General features: G+C 38.3%; 1 protein-coding gene across 1 annotated transcript in view; it reads right to left on the reverse strand.

The window, feature by feature from the left end:
- Nucleotides 1-8016, reverse strand: part of LOC110465558 (thrombospondin type-1 domain-containing protein 4-like) — a 120527-nt gene extending 112511 nt beyond the window's left edge. The window contains exons 1-3 of the mRNA XM_021521476.1: nt 7593-8016; nt 7154-7384; nt 5655-5736 (exon numbers count right to left, since the gene is read on the reverse strand). The gene's annotated coding sequence lies outside the window, so the exon portion shown is untranslated. The remainder of the gene's footprint in view (nt 1-5654; nt 5737-7153; nt 7385-7592) is intronic.
- Nucleotides 8017-12415: the final 4399 nt, after the last annotated feature.

A 12415-nucleotide genomic window follows, 5' to 3' on the forward strand; every position in this document is an offset into this window, starting at 1 on the left:
AGAAAAAAGTGTCCTGTGAAAAATAGCACTTACAGTAACTCTAAGATGGCGTCACATTGTTTTCCATCAATTATGAAGGAGGTTGTCCATCACTTTGTACAGTGTAACAAGAACTCTCTCAGCAATCTGTAATGATTCTACACTCTATGTTGCTTTATAGTTATATAGAAACTATGGAATTACAGGATTTCGTCTTCATGTGTTATTAAGTTCCTTACCATCCAACATACAATCATCTTTACGCCCCCACCTTTTACGTGAAATATAGTCCTTATCTGCACCTTCTATTCATCATCACCATGTCCCTTATAAACAGTCGACATTACATCAATGTGTTCGGATTGCACTGTTACACAAATCAAACAGATTACCCCTATAACTTACAGGCATTCATTCCACACACCTCTCCCATTGATAAATCTGTCCCATATCAAACTACTGCACTTTTACATTCTCTCAAAAATATAATCCCCTTCAACTGCCACCTGCATGTACAGGAACTAAATTCTGTTCTAAGATACATCACTTTTAATTAGTAATGATTCATTACATCAAGAATGTTTTGTTCACACAGACAAAAAATCTTCCTTGTTACCCATACAACCCCTTCCTTGTTACACATACAACCCCTTCCTTGCTACCCATACAACTCCTTCCTTGTTACCCCTTCAACCCTTCCTTGCTACCCATACAACTCCTTCCTTGTTACCCCTTCAACCCTTCCTTGTTACACATACAACCCCTTTCTTTGCTACCCATACAACTCCTTCCTTGTTACCCCTTCAACCCTTCCTTGCTACCCATACAACTCCTTCCTTGTTACCCCTTCAACCCTTCCTTGCTACCCATACAACTCCTTCCTTGCTACCCATTCAACCCTTCCTTGCTACCCATACAACTCCTTCCTTGTTACCCCTTCAACCTTTCCTTGTTACCCGTTCAACCTTCCTTGTAACCCATACAACCCCTTTCCTTGCTACCAATACAACCCTTGCCTTGATACCCATACAATCCCTCTCTAATGTTACCCATACAACCCCTCCCTGTTTACCCTTTAACCCTACCTTGTTACCCTTACAACCCTTTCCTTGATGCCCATACCACCCTTCTTTGTTACCCATACAACCCTTCCTTGTTTCCCATACAACCCTTCTTTGTTACCCAAACAACCCCCCCCCCCCCTTGTTATCTATACAACCCTTCCCTATTACCCATACAACCCCTTCCATGTTACCCATACAACCCCTCCCTTGTTACCAATACAACCCCTCCTTATTACCCATACAATCCCTCCCTTGTTACCCATACAAGTTCTTCCATGTTACCCATACAACCCTTCCTTATTTCCCATACAACCCCTCCTTTATTACCCATACAACCACTCCCTTATTACTCATACAACCCCTCCCTTTTTACCCATACAATGCTTCCTTATTACCCATACAACCCCTCCCTTATTACCTATACAACTCCTCCCTTATTTCCCATACAACCCCTCCCTTATTACTCATACAACCCCTCCCTTTTTACCCATACAATGCTTCCTTATTACCCATACAACCCCTACCTTATTCACCATACAACCCCTTCCTTATTACCCATACAACCCCTCCCTTGTTACCCTTCCAGTCCCTTCCTTATTACCTATCCAACTCCTCCCTTATTTCCCATACAACCCCTCCCTTGTTAGACATACAACCCCTCCCTTATTACCCATACAACCACTCCCTTATTACTCATACAACCCCTCCCTTTTTACCCATACAATGCTTCCTTATTACCCATACAACCCCTCCCTTATTACCTATACAACTCCTCCCTTATTTCCCATACAACCCCTCCCTTATTACTCATACAACCCCTCCCTTTTTACCCATACAATGCTTCCTTATTACCCATACAACCCCTACCTTATTCACCATACAACCCCTTCCTTATTACCCATACAACCTCTCCCTTGTTACCCTTCCAGTCCCTTCCTTATTACCTATACAACTCCTCCCCTCCCTTATTACCCATACAACCCCTCCCTTGTTAAACATACAACCCCTCCCTTATTACCCATACAACCACTCCCTTATTACCCATACAACCCCTCCCTTTTTACTCATAGAACCCCTCCCTTTTTACCCATACAACGCTTCCTTATTACCCATACAACACTTCCTTATTACCCATACATCCCCTCCCTTTTTACCCATACAATGCTTCCTTATTACCCATACAACCCGTCCCTTATTAACCATACAACCCCTTCCTTATTACCCATACAACTTCTCCCTTGTTACCCTTCCAGTCCCTTCCTTATTACCTATACAACTCCTCCCCTCCCTTATTACCCATACAACCCCTCCCTTGTTAAACGTACAACCCCTCCCTTATTATCCATACAACCACTCCCTTATTACTCATACAACCCCTCCCTTTTTACCCATACAATGCTTCCATATTACCCATACAACCCCTACCTTATTAACCATACAACCCCTTCCTTATTACCCATACAACCCTTCCCTTGTTACCCTTCCAGTCCCTTCCTTATTACCTATACAACTCCTCCCTTATTTCCCATACAACCCCTCCCTTATTACCCAAACAACCCTTACCTTATTACCCATACAATCCCTCCTTATTACACATACAACCCCTCCTTTGTTACCCATACAGCCCCTCCTTATTACCCATACAACCCCTCCCTTATAACCCATACAATCCCTCCCTTTTTACCCATACAACCCCTCCCTTATTACCCATACAACCCCTCCCTTATTATCCATACAATCCCCTCCTTATTACCCATACAACCCCTCCTTATTACCCATACAACCTCTCCCTTATTACCCATACAACCCCTCCCTTTTTACCCATACAACACTTCCTAATTACCCATACAACCCCTCCCTTATTAACCATACAATCCCTTCCTTATTACCCATACAACCCCTCCCTTGTTACCCTTCCAACCCCTTCCTTATTACCTATACAACTCCTCCCTTATTACCCATACAACCCCTCCCTTATTACCCATACAACCCCTACCTTATTACCCATACAATCCCTCCTTATTACCCATACAACCCCTCCCTTGTTACCCATACAACCCCTCCTTATTACCCATACAACCCCTCCCTTATAACCCATACAACCCCTCCCTTTTTACCCATAGAACACTTCCTTATTAACCATACAACCACTCCCTTATTACCCATACAACCCCTCCCTTTTTACCCATAGAACACTCCCTTATTACCCATACAACCCCTCCCTTATTACCCATACAACCCCTCCCTTATTACCCATACAACCCCTCCCTTATTACCCATACAACCCCTCCCTTATTACCCATACAACCCCTCCCTTATTACCCATACAACCCTTCCCTTATTACCCATACAATCCCTCCTTATCACCCATACAACCCCTCCTTATTACCCATACCACCCCTCCCTTATTACCCATACAACCCCTCCCTTTTTACCCATACAACACTTCCTTATTACCCATACAACCCCTCCTTATTACCCATACAACCCCTCCCTTATAACCGATACAACCCCTCCCTTTTTACCCATACAACACTTCCTTATTATTCATACAACCCCTCCCTTATTACCCATACAAACCCTCCCTAATTAACCATACAACCCCTCCCTTGTTACCCATACAATCCCTCCTTATTACCCATACAACCCCTCCTTATTACCCATACAACCCTTCCCTTATTACCCATACAACCCCTCCCTTTTACCCATACAACACGTCCTTATTACCCATACAACACTTCCTTATTACCCATACAACCCCGCCCTAATTAATCATACAACCCCTCCCTTACTACCCATACAACCAAACATTGTTACCCATACAATCCTTCCCTTATTAACCATACAACCCTTCCCTTATTACCCATACAACCCCTCCCTTATTACCCATACAACCCCTCCCTTATTACCTATACAACCCTCCCTTTTTACCCATACAACACTTCCTTATTACCCATACATCCCCTCCCTTATTACCCATACAACCCAACCTTATTACCCATACAACCCCTACCTTGTTACCCTTACAACCCTTTCCTTGATGCCCTTACAACCCTTCTTTGTTACCCATACAACCCTTCCTTGTTTCCCATACAACCCTTCTTTGTTACCCAAACAACCCCCCCCCCTCCTTGTTATCTATACAACCCTTCCGTATTACCCATACAACCCCTTCCATGTTACCCATACAACCCCTCCCTTGTTACCAATACAACCCCTCCTTATTACCCATACAATCCCTCCCTTGTTACCCATACAACTTCTTCCATGTTACCCATACAACCCTTTCTTATTTCCCATACAACCCCTCCCTTATTACCCATACAACCACTCCCTTATTCCTCATACAACCCCTCCCTTTTTCCCCATACAATGCTTCCTTATTACCCATACAACCCCTCCTTATTACCCATACAATCCCTCCCTTGTTACCCATACAACTTCTTCCTTGTTACCCATACAACCCTTTCTTATTTCCCATACAACCCCTCCCTTATTATCCATACAACCACTCCCTTATTACTCATACAACCCCTCCCTTTTTACCCATACAACCCTTCCGTATTACCCATACAACCCCTCCCTTATTACCCATACAATCCTTCCCTTATTACCCATACAACCCCTCCCTTATTTCCCATACAACCCCTCCCTTGATACCGATACAACCCCTTTATTGTTAGGCAGACACCTTTTGACTTTATACTTACATCCTTCTTTTGGTACCAAATATACCCCCTCCATTGATAAACCTAAATATACCCCCTCCATTTATAAACCCAAATATACACCCCTCCATTGATAAACCCAAATATACACCCCTCCATTGATAAACCCAAATATACCCCCTCCATTGATAAACCCAAATATACTCCCTCCATTGATAAACCCAAATATACCCCCTCCATTGATAAACCCAAATATACACTCCTTCATTGATAAACCCAAATATACACCCCTCCATTGATAAACCCAAATATATACCCCTCCATTGATAAACCCAAATATACACCCTCCATTGATAAACCTAAATATACCCCCTCCATTGATAAACCCAAATATACCCCCTCCATTGATAACCCCAAATATACCCCCTCCATTGATAAACCCAATTATACACCCCTCCATTGATAAACCCAAATATACACCCCTCCATTGATGAACCCAAATATACACCCCTCCATTGATAAACCCAAATATACCCCCTCCATTGATAAACCCAAATACACACCCCTCCATTGATAAATCCAAATACACCCCTCCATTGATAAACCCAAATACACCCCTCCATTGATAAACCCACTCATCCAAGGTTATGTCAGAACATATATAACTGATGTTCCTGATCCACTGAAGACACTAGTGTCTTTTAGGGCAACATTGTGGAATCTTACATACATGTACCCGCCGTTATCAATGATCAGTCATCTGATTCAGTTATTCTGGAGTTTATTCCATTAATGATATGTTAAGAAGTGAATTATGCCAGAGGACCCCCCTCCTACCAAACTTTCGGGTTTATTCTGACTTCTGCTTAAACGACATTGGAGAAACGAGAATTAATCTGCTGTCAACATTGTAACACTTGGACTCACTTCATGTCTGTCCTACCTTGATAAACCCTTGCTTGTAAGTAGTGCATCCGGAGGCAATCATCTTCATATGATCTTAAATGATGTGAGGACTTCGAACCCTGTGTACAAAACAAAATCAGGAGTTTATTTCCGATTCCATCACCTGATATATTGATTTTCATAAAAATAATGTACTAAATACAATTCAACTCTACAGGAATTCTAAGCTACACTGATCATGATGTGTGGTGGACTTGAATAACCTTGACAGTGACCTTGCAATAAAACAAGATACAAACCACTATGGCTGGTTTAAATTGAAAATATCTTATTAAGCTTATTAATGTAATTAACTTTTATCCAAATCCATTAAAATAAAGTCGCCAGAACAAGGGAAATATTTACTACAAATAGTAATAATGACCTTGACATCTTGATCTGAAAGAAAACTTGAGCAAAGGCACAGGTCAACATACATGTATGTACAAATGTTCTTACAAATGGAAATGTACATGTAAAATCGGAACATTACATAATATATGTAAGGACTTAGTGCTAACTGAATGACCTTCTGTTGCGAAGGGGATGCTAATATATTACTTGATAATATGAAGGCTCAGATAGTTTAGAAATCTTATTTATTAACATTGATATTACCAAGTAAGGAATAAGTTTGCCGAAAAAGTATACCTTCATATTTCATCACGACAATTATCTTCATAAACATTCCTATGTTGGGTTTTTTCTTGATGTGGGTGGGAGAGGGTTGGGGCAGATAGACACTCATTGTTGGGACAGAATTTCATTATATAACATTGGAACTGAGCAATCTGCAAGGATTTCAAATTCACAAAAGAATTATCTGATATTTATTTTCAAATAATAAAAATGTGCCAACTGCTTATCTGAATTTACACCTTAATGTAAGGCTGCTTTGTTTTCTGGAAGCTGTTTTATGTGTACAGGAAACATTTGTGAGATTCTAAATACAAATTGTGGCAGGAGACATTTATCACATTCCTATCTAATCTCAAACCTACGTTCGTAAAGTACGGTAATGCATGTTTATTTGTGGCAATTAATGCTATTTTGTGTTAAATTTTTTTTGTTTTTGATTAATTTAGTGTACAGTAGTGTTGGGTCTCATTTAAAGACCAAACGATTCAACAAAATCTAAATGATTAATTCAAAAGTGATAAACCACATGCTGCCCAGCCTTTTTTCTGTGACATATCAGTGACGGTGCCATAAACTGTTTGACATGGATAAAATGGGAGATTTTTGATGTGATATTTTATATTTGTACTTTTTATGACTCTTTCATAAAAATCATATCACACATAAAAACAGTTTTTCTTGTTCAGTTGTGTTATAGAAATTATCTACAAATACATGTATATATGCAGTCTACGACTGTTGACATTTTACTGCTAGTGTATCAGCCTGTAAAATTATTATTACATAACATAGTCTTGCTTACCAGGGTAAGCATTTTCAATTTTACAGTAAAATCTTTTCATTTGCCCCTTCACTTACCACCAACAATATTCCATGGTACCCCTCTTTTGATGTCATATGTTCCCTGAAATATCATAGGGGGCCACAGTGGCTGAGTGGTTTAGGTGTCCGACTCTCCACCACTGGGTCGGGGTTTAATGCCTTCATTGGGAAGTTGACAGGTATACTGGCCGCAAGTCAGTGGTTTTTCTCCGGGTATTCCAGTTTTCCTCGAACAAATAAACCTAGCTCGTTCTTCAATGACCATACCTGCAAATAGGTCATAAAAACCAACCCCTGAAATATTACCAAACATCTTAATACATGTATCACTAACATTTTCCTGAACGAAAACAACAGCAGTTTAAGGAGGTTTAGTGCATTACAAGGAATTAAATAGATGTTTTTTCTTATTATTTCCTTTTTAGTTAGTGTATTGTAGTAATAGTCTGTTTAATACAAAATCTTATATACTTACTATGCACCGGTGCAGATTCTCCATCATGTACAGTGGTCATTCAAGATTGACCGTCAACAGGACACCGCTTATCAGTCTTATACAGCTTTGGTCTTCAAGTTCAGTGTGAAACGATGTTTTACTTAGTCTGTTTAACAAAGCACAGGACTGGTTCGGAGTGAAGCAATAGTACGTACTGCAATAAAACTATGAAGTCCCTTTGTATTGTGAATTACCTCCATTTACAGCATTTTTCTGTCACCAAGAGTCGTGCATGTATTTGTATAAACACATTAATTTGAATGTGATACTCTAATTTCTATCAAAATCTTATTGACATACAGACCCAACAAGCTAACATCTGTGTGTAGCATCTATTTTCATTTTTTATTTTTTTTAAGCAATCCTAAATAAATTCATCAGGACTATACTTGTGAATTATTATTAAAATATCCTAGCTTTGAACATGCCAAATGCTTTCCCTAAATGCAAATAAAACCAGGTTTATCATAAGAGCAACAAATCCTTGATCTCTTTAAACTTATTGATCGATCTTATTGAAAAACTGATAATGATTTTAAACTGCACTCAACGAAACACTGCAATTTTTAATGCTATAATCTTTAGAGCTACAAAACTTGATTATGTACACATATACAGAGGAGTTCTGTGATGCAATGCCATGTTGCTGAGTACAGATTGTCATACAGGTATATAGGTAACCTGTATAAAACAAAGGTCTGCAACAGCGCCTCCTAACATTTCAGCAAGTAGCGACTTATCTTTCTATCTTACTTGATGAATATTCATTACTGATCATTACTTCAAGGGAAGTCCAAAAATAAATATGCAAAGCCCACACATAATAAACATTTTGATGTTTCCTGCCTCCGAGGAAGAAATGTGGTGATGTTTTGTAATATTGAGACAAACAAAATTTCATGGCTCCATTTTATTGACTTACAGGGACTAGGGGATTAACGTTTAACACTAATCAAAACTTCATCAATGCAGGATGACATTTATAGATGAATCCTTTTTCCTTTGTCAGACTAGTTTTGGGTTTTGCATCAAGAATTTCCATTCATGATATCTTTATTGTATCCCAATGGATTGAAACATCAAACAGGCTGAGAAGGTAGGCGATTACATCACTATAAACCAGAGAGGATGGCAAGCCAACGTTACAATTTTTATGGCCAGATTATCAAAATTGAAATGCTTTATGTAAGAGATCTGATACATGTATACTATGAGCTATCTTGTATAGTACATGATGAGATATCTTATATATAAAGAATTTGAAATTTCATTAAAGTCTATCAAATATTTCTAAATATTTTTCATTTTAATAAATCCATGGTGAGCTAAATTGAAAAATTTGTGATGATAACGTAGTTTGAAGTCTTTAACAGTCGGAGTCATGGTACCTTTCATTGTCAAGCATTTATTTGGACGAATTTGCTCGCCCTTCATTCATGCCACCTACTGGCCTTATAATTCTTTATAGAACTCAAGATTTTAACATATTTGTCCACATGACCAGGAATGAAGGTCTTGTCCCCATGACCAGGAATAAAGGTCTTGTCCCCATGACCTGGAATGAAGGTCTTGTCCCCATGACGTGGAATGAAGGTATTGTCCCCATGACCTGGAATGAGGGTCTTGTCCCCATTACCTGGAATGAAGGTATTGTCCCCATGACCTGGAATGAGGGTCTTGTCCACATGACCTGGAATGAAGGTCTTGTCCCCATGACGTGGAATGAAGGTATTGTCCCCATGACCTGGAATGAAGGTCTTGTCCCCATGACCTGGAATGAAGGTATTGTCCCCATGACCTGGAATGAAGGTATTGTCTCCATGACCTGGAATGAAGGTCTTGTCCCCATGACCTGGAATGAATTAAGGTCTTGTCCCCATGACCTGGAATGAGGGTCTTGTTCCCATGACCAGGAATGAATTAAGGTCTTGTCCCCATGACCTGGAAGAAAGGTCTTGTCCCCATGACCTGGAATGAGGGTCTTGTCCCCATTACCTGGAATGAAGGTATTGTCGCCATGACCTGGAATGAGGGTCTTGTTCCCATGACCAGGAATGAATTAAGGTCTTGTCCCCATGACCTGGAATGAATTAAGGTCTTGTCCCCATGACCTGGAATGAGGGTCTTGTCCCCATGACCTGGAATGAAGGTCTTGTCCCCATGACCTGGAATGAAGGTCTAGGAAATTTACTTAAAACATTGTTGATAGCTTAATCCATCCCTGATGTGATTCTAGACCTACTAGACATTAAATAAATATTATTTGGAGATTTTAAACATATTTGATACATGTGATTTTAGGTAAATCATTTGAATATATCATATCCTTTTATACTTGCTACCATATGTATCAGGACTCCAGGCCTTCTGAAACTAGATATTAGTCTTTTATAGACTGCAATATATTTGACCCCTGTGACCTTTGATAAAGGGCATTGTAATATACGTTATTTGAATAACTATGATAGCCCTCAATGCCAGATACCAACTAGTCAAATACCGTGACCTAAGGCCTTATACTAGTAGTCCTTCAAGAGATGGTACATTATGTAGCTCAAATAGCCTAAGCAAGAGTGCTGTCAGCATATCCCCCCACCCCCACCCCCCTAAAATTGGAGCATTTTCATGAATGAATATATAAATAGTTTGTATTGGAGAGGGGAAGCTACAATTGTAAGTCGATACCCATCAAAGGTAAATGTTCTGTGATCATGGCAAGTAAATAAATGGGTCCATATGCATCATGATCTTTCTAAGCTAATCATACGGACAAAACCATACAAATTCTATTTTAGCCATAGTAGCCTCGACCTTGAGCCAGTCAGGCCTTGTATCATTTTGGTTTTTCACATCCCCTGGGCAACACTGACACAAAGCGTCATCTTCGAGTGATCAATCTTTCTGCAAAACTCTATTACTAGAAATGGTGACCTTGACCTTGAGCCAATAAGGCTCAGAATCAATAGAATTCTTCACATTCCCCGGGTCAAAGACCACACCAAATTTAAATGTTTTGTGATCATTCATTTTCAATTTATTATCTAGAAATGAAAAGTCATGCAAAATTCTTTTTTTAGCAAACGCAATCTTGACCTTTTGCAGGTCACGCCCATCATCAAGGGCATCTAAACTTAGTGTGATTGTTCATTATCCAGGTATCATTTGGCCAAAAAACAGATAAGCAGACCATCCAGTGTGTACTAGATTTTAGGGATATAAAAACTGTTTGAAGCAAGCTTTTACTTGGAATGATTTCCAAATATCTGCCCTATTCAATACTACTGTATAGCAAGATGTTTTCGTGATTTTGTGGGTCAATAGCGTGATTGCAAAAATATAATCCGCAGAACGAATATGACAAGCATGAAAATGAGCCACGATAATTTAGTTCTTTCACATTTCAGGATCCTGAAATTATAATCTGTGTGAATGAAATTTTCTAATTTTGGGTTAAAATTACAAACATTTAAGTTCATGTAAATAACCCGTTGTCGGTACATTATCTACGGATTGTCGGTCATTACAGATTGTCGGTCATTACAGATTGTTGAAGATGTACAATACATGAAGCCCTGACTATGTACTTATATCCCACTGGTCACACATACAGGGAAGCATCCTCCTGAATGAAATGAGCCCAATATATGTGATAGGGCATTTCTCAATAGCGTCTGTATACACAAGACATAAGACACATGCAAAGAGTCAATCAATTTTTATTTTTAACAATTATAATCATCGACAGACGTCTATAAAAATATCTGTTATCGCTATAATTAGGTCATGACTGCAATAGAGCGGATACATGATATATGTGGTGTATACACTGTACTTGAAAGACGGAGGATGAATATAGCATTTGTCACTAGTTAAAATGTCATACAGGAAATATCATAATTATAAACCATAAGGTATCTACATAATTATAAACCATAAGGTATATACATAATTATAAACCATAAGGTATCGTCATAATTATAAACCATAAGGTATCTACATAATTTGAAACAATTTCTTTAAAGTAAAATTTATGAAATATGAAAAAATGTACATATAATGTTTATGTACAAATTGTACATATTGCAATGAATATTTGTAGATGTAGACTGCCCATTGTAAACTGAATCAATATTGTATACATCTTTGTTAACATACATATTAAAATGTATGGTGTATAATATGAATTGTATATAGATCTATAGTATACAATATATATACAATGTATATATATACAATGTCTTATGTATTTATTGTACCCAATATAACTGTACATAACATGTAAATGCATAATGCATGTACATAACACATGTACACATTGTATGTCCTGTTTGATTTATGTACATTAAATCTATGCTGTACAAAACATGCATTGTTTATACATGTACACTGTACATGTACAGGATATACATTGTTATTTGTATAATGTACATTGCATACACACCGAGCCCATCCAGGTGTTCTTGTGTGATTGTAGTATATACATAATACACCATTTTTACATTGTATTTATAAGGCATTGACTTATATATATATATATATATATATGTTGTAATAAATTGTATGTATGCTATAATACATTGTATGACTTAAAATATATTTTATACAAATTCTGGGAAAAGATCTTACTGCAAACATAGACCTTTTGGTGGGATGTCAATATCATGGCTGTTACTTTTATGAGGTGATAACTTTTCATGATTTTCTTTCTCATGGACAACTAATTTTGCAATTTCACATACTAAAACGTTTGTGATTGGACAGTATCTGTAGTCTTGTTTACAAGAGATAATACAAAATGTAAA

Source organism: Mizuhopecten yessoensis, unplaced genomic scaffold, assembly GCF_002113885.1.
Source record: "Mizuhopecten yessoensis strain PY_sf001 unplaced genomic scaffold, ASM211388v2 scaffold11091, whole genome shotgun sequence".
Lineage (NCBI taxonomy): Eukaryota > Metazoa > Mollusca > Bivalvia > Pectinida > Pectinidae > Mizuhopecten > Mizuhopecten yessoensis.